We start from the raw sequence: 8,457 nt of genomic DNA, 5'->3' as shown, positions 1-8,457 counted from the left end.
GATATCCTTGAGAAAGAGAGGTCTGATTCACCCTATTATTCCAACTAGCCTATTAGGGGAAGGGGGAAGCTCTCGTGTACCTCTTACCTTGATATGCCATTTTTATGGGGGAAGCTCTAGATTTCTCTCTACCCATTTTTAATGGGTTAGCAGAGGAAGATGCGGAGCTCCAAATCAATAAGTTTCAGAAACTAATGTTTGGATGTAGGCTTTAAGCCTTAGAGAAGGGGGGGAGGGGGGGTTGGGGGGGTTCTATTGTTGGCCAGCTCTACTGGCTTAACCTGCAACGAATTTTTGAGAGCTATAGAGGGTGAGGACTTTTGATATGGAAAATTTGGTGTTTTGTACATTGTCTAAAGTTTGCGAATTGGAGAGGATGCAAGGTTACACATAATCAAATTCAGAGTATGATGAAGGGAGGAATAGAGAGCGATAGCAAAATTACCATGTTGAACATCGTTAGTAATATTAGAGTACTCATCATTGTTTAACTGACTAGTGGAACTACAAATGGAGGGCATATACTATCATTTAGTTTCTAAGCTGGCACATTTTCATCTTTGGGGAATGACATCGGGTGAGCTAGATGGGATGCTCATTATTTTCAAAGTATATTGGAGGTAAAAAACCTTTAGAGTGTGGAGGCACTAATTAATTTTTTGAAAACACCACATATCATCAGAGTCTCTACTCTTTGTCCTACAATAATTTTATTTTTGTGGATATCACTGCTGGTATTTTGTTCTTGGTAATCATATATGCCAATCATAGTCCAATTGCCTGAAGCAATTTCGGTCGCTTTTGATCTAGAAATGTTAACTTATATTATGGATTTTTTGAAGAGGTCTGTTTATTTTACTATAGCTCAAACTACATAAGAGTGGAGTAGAGCTACAGTTGGGTGCATATATGAAGGTAAATAGTGCCTTTTTGTTTATCAATGAAGCTTACCAAGCTCGTATAAACATAAAAAGAGAGAGCAATGATATGAATACCAGTAAGGACATGCCTAATAGCTACATAGGAAGGTGAAAAATTATGACCCATTATGAGACAACCAAGATTGAACTGGTTCCTCTTGTTCTAGGGTTAACCTTGCTCCATTCCTTGACAAGATTTGGAAATTTTGATTCCATTTATCAACTTTTTGTTGTTCCTCTCTTGGTGTCTCTTGTGTCCCCCTTTTCATTATTTGTGTGTTTTCTCCTCTTTATCTACCACTATCCTTTTGTCCTCTTCAAAAGTACCATGCTTCTTTATCTCTAACTTCTTTCTCACCCCCACTTAGATCTTCTCTATGAAATGCTTAACTTTTAGTATGTTTTATCCCATCCCAAATGACACATTTTGTTGATCCGACAACACCTCATATTCTACCCTAAATTCATCAATAGTGTGACCTTCCACTAACTAGCATTGTTCTTTATTCTTCCATAGATCTTGTGGAGTTTCCACACTTATGAACCTATGTAATAATGACTATTTTATGGCTCTGTATTCTATGGGTATTGGAGGTGTTGCTAACTCGAATATTTCTCAATCTTGAATTCAATTTCGGCCCTCATCCAACAACTAATAACTAAGGATTTGAAGCTCTATGAGAAGGTTTGTAATCCGTTGCATAATGCAACCTAACCCCAACTTCTCAGTGAAGCTTTGAGGATCTTCCCTAGCTCCATGAGATTCTAGGAAAGCGAAGCCTTAATGCATGCTCTAAGTTCAACCCCAACTGTCTAGTCAAAGTCTTTGCAAAACTCCTTAGCAAGGGTACTTGAAAATATGTTGTCCAAGTGCTGCATAGGAGAAAACCTACTCACAACCCCATGAGAAGAAACAAGGAGTGCTAGTGGAGCTAAAAGACCTTGATTATGAAGTCAATGGGAAAATCTCAAACTGCAACCCATCAACCAAAAAATAGGACTTTGAAACTATGGCTCTTTGTAACTCAAGGTATCAATCATAGCTCACATTTAAATGAATGTGTGCTCAAACCCAATCTCTTTGTATGTCTTATTACACAATCAAGTGCAAACACTAAGGAGTGAATCCTTGAAACTTACAATTATCCTTAACAAGATTCATTTTAGGTAAATGTACCTTAGTATTTTATTATCTTCAACAACACCATCACAATTAGCATTTTATTATCTTAAGATAAATGTACTTAGTTGGTGAGTGTAACTTTGATACAATACTTAAAAGACTTGTGCATAAAGAAGGATTATTTTAGTGCATGTGTGAATACTCTCTGTCTATGTGCATGTGTATGACTTGGAAAAGCATCACAACTAACTTACCAAAGTTAAGGATTCCATTTTTTTAAGTTGAAAAATATATTGAGTTGCCAACATCATTAAGTGTTGGTGGACAAGCAAAGAGCCTCATAGCTTGAATCTTGGGTAATCTTTTGTACATCAAATCAGTTGTATCATAGTTTGTCTCATAGGCCAGTTTTGGTCTTTAGAAGATGTTAATATAACTTTCTTTCTTTCTTTCTTCCTTTTCTCCCTCTCCCTCTCCCTCTCTCTCTCTCTCTCTCTCTCTCTCTCTCTCTCTCTCTCTCTCTCTCTCCTCCCTCCCTCCCTCTCCCTCTCCCTCTCCCTCTCCCTCTCCCCCTCCCCCTCCCTCTCCCTCTCCCTCTCCCCCCCTCTATCTCCACCCCTCTCTCTCTCTCTCTCTCTCTCTCTCTCTCTCTCTCTCTCTCTCTCTCTCTCTCTCTCTCTCTCTCTCTCTCTCTCTCTCTCTCTCTCTCTCTCTCTCTCTCTCTCTCTCTCTCTCTCTGTCTCTCTCTCTCTCTCTCTCCCTCCCTCCCTCCCTCCCTCCCTCCCCCTCCCCCTCCCCCTCCCCCTCCCCCTCCCCCTCCCCCTCCCCCTCCCCCTCTCCCTCTCCCTCTCCCTCTCCCTCTCCCTCTCCCTCTCTCTCTCTCTCTCTCTCTCTCTCTCTCTCTCTCTCTCTCTCTCTCTCTCTCTCTCTCTCTCTCTCTCTCTCTCTCAATTATCAAAGGATTTATCAACATCACCATCCATAACTTCTTCTATTCCACAAAGAAAAGAGAGTAAAAGAGAAAAAAGGGAAAGAGAGATTTTGCATAGAGAAGATGGAATATAAATTTTCATACCATAGAAAAAGAAAATATCTATGAGTATTGGAAGAAGAAAGTAGAAGAGGAAAACAACCACTTGTGCAATTTACCCCATCTTTTCCCAAAAACATGCACCTACCCCTTCAATTTAATTATATTATAAGATTTTTCATACATTGCTTTTAAATAAGGATTTTGAGCCTTTGAATTTGCTTATTTTGTCTAAGGTTCAAAATTATTAAATCGTTGAACTTAGCTATATAGACTTTTGTATGGTTTGAATATGGACATGGCATTATTATCCATGGGTTAGAATACAAGTTTATATATTTTCTAAATGACTTTATAATGTAGATGAATTAAAGATCACTAATGTAGATCATTTTTGTGCCTTGTTTGTTACAATTAAGGTGACATCACCTCAACCTCAATTGAATATTGCAAAATCCTTCTTAAGGAATTGATAATGATAATCATTTGGGGCAAAAGAGAATGGCCATCCAAAACCACAAGATTTGGGAGACAAGGCTTGAATCTTGTGCAAGAAAATACATGACACAATTTTTTTGAGCTCAATGAAATTCCTCTATTCCTTTCTCATTATTCAACTTGCATAGTAGGCTTGATTCATCTATCCTTGCTCATTATTTGACTTGTATAGTAGGCTCAGTTCATATATTGTGTGTCTTTCTACTCCATAATAGCACTTGCCCAATGGTATTAATGACCACTAAAGGGTTTACATAGAAATCCTTTTATTGTTAAGTCAGAGATGCCAACTCTCCAATCTTTCCAATATCTCTTTTACTTCTTGAAATATCACTTCACATCCTTAGTTCACACTAAATGATCCAACCTATAGAGGGAATAGTAGATAAAAAGATAAGGGTATAAACCCTTTATAAATCTTGATATATACTTTACTCTTTGGATGAAGGTCACTAACTATTTTTTACCTTTGGGAGAGGGCAATAGAATCAACTCTTTTACCCTATCTAGATCTCCTTCAAGGACACCATATGCTCTAAAAGATTTAACCTTTCTCTAGCCAATTTACACTTCATTGGATTGAGGGGAATCCAAATGTTATCAAATATCCCTAAAACCATATAAAGCACTCACAAGGATGAGCCTAGGACTATGTACATAAAATTAATCAATGAAAATCCATATGGATTTCCTTAAATAAGGATCCAATACCTAGTTTACCCTCATATAACATTTTCTAAAACTTGTTGGGCCATTAAACAAACCACAAGACCTCACCTTATAATAGAAATATCCCCATGGAGTAATAACAATTTTCTTTTTTTGAGTACAATGAATATCCATCACAAAGACTATATCTCTCATATCATATTTCTTCATCCAAAATTTGATCAATAAAAGGCAACATGTGATAATCTTTTGGGTGGCCACATGTAGAGGCTTGAAATCTACATAGATTCTCCATCTCCCAATCTTCTTTGCTTGAATAAAAATATGAATTAGCCAATTTGAGCACTCTATGGGATATATGAAACCTATCTTCAATAGCTTATCTAATTTCTAATTTGAAACCTTGTCTATTTAGTAGTCAGGAACCTTAACTTTTGACATACTATTTTGGTTCCTTCTTTCATCTCCTAATGCAATGGATCCCCCTTATATCCCATGATTTTCTCATATGAAGTAATAAATAGATTCAAGTATTGTTCAAGCATACTCTTGTAGGCTTTTTGCCCCTAAGCAAGGTCTATGCTTAGCGCCTCAACTTCTTCATGCAAGTTTGAATCACTCTCATTCCTTCCTCCTCCTACTTACTTTCTCTCCCAGTGACTTATTAATTATAATGCTAAATTTTTTCAATAATCCCTTCCTATTACACAAGGCTATATTACCCATCCCTAGCCTTTTACAACACTTACAATCCTTAACCAAGGCCTTCCTATGATCAATAGAAAGGCTCCCAAACCTATATGCACTACATGACAATTGAGTTTAGTAGAAACGATAAAAACACTTATCTCTAATCCTTGGATTATCCCTAGAAACGTTAAAGTAGGCAACTATCTCTTCAATAAGGTGTCAACAATGCTTTTGGTTCAAGGATAATCTAAAAATGGTGATATAATGTAGAAATATGTGCCTAATTTTACACCATAGATCTAGAATACACTTTTGATAGTACACAACACATGGTCTTGGATAGGTGGAAAGTCATCCTTCAATCAAGGAGTAGATTTCCAGTTACCATCTCTATTGCAAGTAGCTTTGTACAACCTTGATATTTCTCAACCTAGTCGTTAAATTTTGGAGGAAAAAGATGAAAAGTTCACATCTTTTTATGTGCTATAGCTTGACCATTAGAAAATTCTAGATTTGATCAGTAGGTCATTCTTCACACCCATGAAGTTTGCTAGTTACGTACACACAAGAATCTAGATTGCATCTACCTACCTAGTTGGGGAATTGAATAGCTGGAGCTATAGACATTACCTCAAGTTGAAGTGTAAAGAATAATTGTTCCTTACATCATGTTCACCTACAAAAGAGATCCTTAAGATCCACTCGTCATAGAAAGATATATCTACTATTTCATAGAAGTACTAACCATTCTAGAGTGTGGATGTAACAATAAACAGTGAGACAGAGGTGTATTATTGAGAGTATAGAGTAGTGCTCAGTATAGGCCACACTCTCAACATTGTATATATTGACATATCAAAGTCATTTGAGCTTCTTAATATTAGTTTTGGATTTTGGAATTGTCCCATCATTTATAGTTGTGGTAGCCCTGGTTATCCTTCTATTTCAAATAGGTAGTTTAGTAATATTGTTTGGACTACACATTTTTGTTAATTTTATAACATTGTCCATAGTATTTGTCAATAGTACTATTAGTACTATTGCTACTATACTACTAGTTACAATTGTTTCTCCTTTCCTCTTCCTCACCTATTCTTCCCAAGGTATGAGATTAGGCGTCTTAGGACATGCATCTTATGACTTGTTACCCAAGCTCTTGCCTACTATGATCCTTGTGTGTGTGAAAATCCCCATTCATTACATTGTTTGGATGAAGCTAAAAATGACACCTAATTTATATATTCTATACTTGGAGGGAGCTCAAAAGCTCAATGGAACTAACTATGCCACTTGGAAAGTGAAGATACAGTCATCCTCTTCTTTCAAGATTGTTGGAAGACTATCTCTATGGATAGACTCTAAGTAGATAAGGTTTACTAGAGAAGATTTGGCAAAATGGAACGAGAAGACTAGGCTTGTGGTCCACATGATGAAGTTGAGTGTTAAGGATAATATTCTAGACCATCTAATGGATGTGACAACTTTTAAGAAACCTTGGGAGACCTTGAAGAACATATATGACATCAAGTCAAATAGCCTTGAGATGGGAGCTTGCCAATACAAAGAGAAATGAATGAGAAAATGTGGTAACTTCAATAAAAGTGTCAATGATCTATATCAACAAAACCATTTTTTTGGGAAATCAAATGAAAAATAATGAGCTATCTATGATAAACATTCTTTGGTTTGAAGGAAGAAAATGAAGGATTGTACAAGGCCTCATCATTTTGAAGGAAAAAGGCTCACTTTTTTATGAGACGGAATAGATTCTTAGTGATATAGATCAAAGATAAGTAGAAATGAAGAGTATTTATGATGGAAGCTCTACAAGTACCTCTAGAAGCACAATTGATAAAGCCCTCTTTTTAGCAAGAGGAAGAGGAAGATTCAACACACAACTAGGAAGAGAAAGACATCCATCAAACTAGACCAACCATAACAATGATCAAAAATCTGGTAATCATTCTTGTTATGGAAGAGGAGGCCATTTCTCTAGAGGTAGAAGAGGAGATGAAGATAGAGATAGAGAATATCATAACTCAATTAAATGTTGTTATTATTGAAAACATGGGCATTTTGAGAAAGATTGCAAGAACAAGGAAGCTGATTTGAAGGGAAAATCAACTAGATTTGTTGATGGAGAAGGAATCTCTCGATGTTTTTTTCATGACAACTTTTACTCGATATGGAGGAGACTACACAAGCCAAAAGTATAGACCTTGGAATAAAAGAAGAATCATGGTGGATTGACAGTGGAGCAAGCTCCCACATGACTTCCTTCTCATGTTGAATATTTCTCTAGATTAAATTCTACTCACAATGGTAATATCTAAATTACAGATTTACTCCTAATAGTATTGCATGTCAAGGAGACTTACTTGTCTAACTTAATATAGGGCTAAAACAAGCACTTGGAGATCTACTATTGATATCCTCATCGACCAAGAAATTATTGCTAGTTGGAGCCATTACAATGAAAGGCTTCAAAGTGGAGTTTGAAGGCTAGCAATGCCTCATCAAAGACATAAAATATTACTACATAATAGCCAAATGAAAGAAGTAGGAAAACTCTTCAAACTTGATGGATCACCCTTCAAGTATAAAATATGAAAGAGAAACCCATCTTTCTCCTATTGAACTATGGCATAAAAGGTATAAACACGAATTTTATGAGATAGTGTATGTTAAGTTCTCAAGGTATGGTTTTGGGCATACTATCACTATAAAGGATTGGTAAAGTTTATGAATCAATGTGTATTGAAAAGCAAAATAGAATTAGATTCTCAAGAAGTACAAATAAGTCAAAACGAGTCCTTGATCTCATTTTCTATATACGTATGTGAATTAGTCTATACGCGTTCAATAGGTGGACATATATACTATGCCAATTTTACTAATTATTTTTCCACGTGTACTTTGATTCTTCATGAAATCTGAGGCTGAAGTATTTGATATCTTCAAGCACTTTCATGTTATGGTAGAATCAAGATATTTAAATTAGATAATGGAGGAGATTTCTTATCCAAATAATGTAGCCAGTAACTCCTAAAACATGGATAAGAAAGTAGCTTACTTACAGTTATATAACTTGCATGTTAAAATATCAAAATCTTGCCTATTGCGATTAGGTTAAAGCGAGAAATATTGCTTGCTAACTTGATGAATCAGTCACCTATTGAAGTACTAAAAGGGGCTACACCATATAAAGCCTTCTATAGGTCTAAGCCTCAAGTGTCTCCTCTCAAAGTATTTGGATGCTTAGTTTTTTCTCATGTTCTTAATGAGAAAAGGAAGAAACTTTATGAAGAATCTAGGAAACGTGTATTTATTGCATATATTAATATGCATAAAGGCTCTTACAAGCTATATTATCCAATCAAAAAGGAATCTTTTGTATCAAGGGTTGTAATATTTGATGAGAATTCAATATGGAAACCATCTCAATTTCCTCAAATTTGGATACATACTCTTCCACGTCTCTCAAGGTATAGGTACAAAAAACCATAAAAGAAGAACCTAGGGAGGTC

The sequence above is a fragment of the Lygodium microphyllum genome, unplaced genomic scaffold (genome assembly GCF_053477565.2).
Source record: "Lygodium microphyllum isolate KBCC unplaced genomic scaffold, Lygodium_microphyllum_v1.1.10 scaffold_73, whole genome shotgun sequence".
NCBI lineage: Eukaryota > Viridiplantae > Streptophyta > Polypodiopsida > Schizaeales > Lygodiaceae > Lygodium > Lygodium microphyllum.
The sequence above is the reverse complement of the archived record's forward strand: the minus strand, read 5'-3'. Positions refer to the sequence as shown.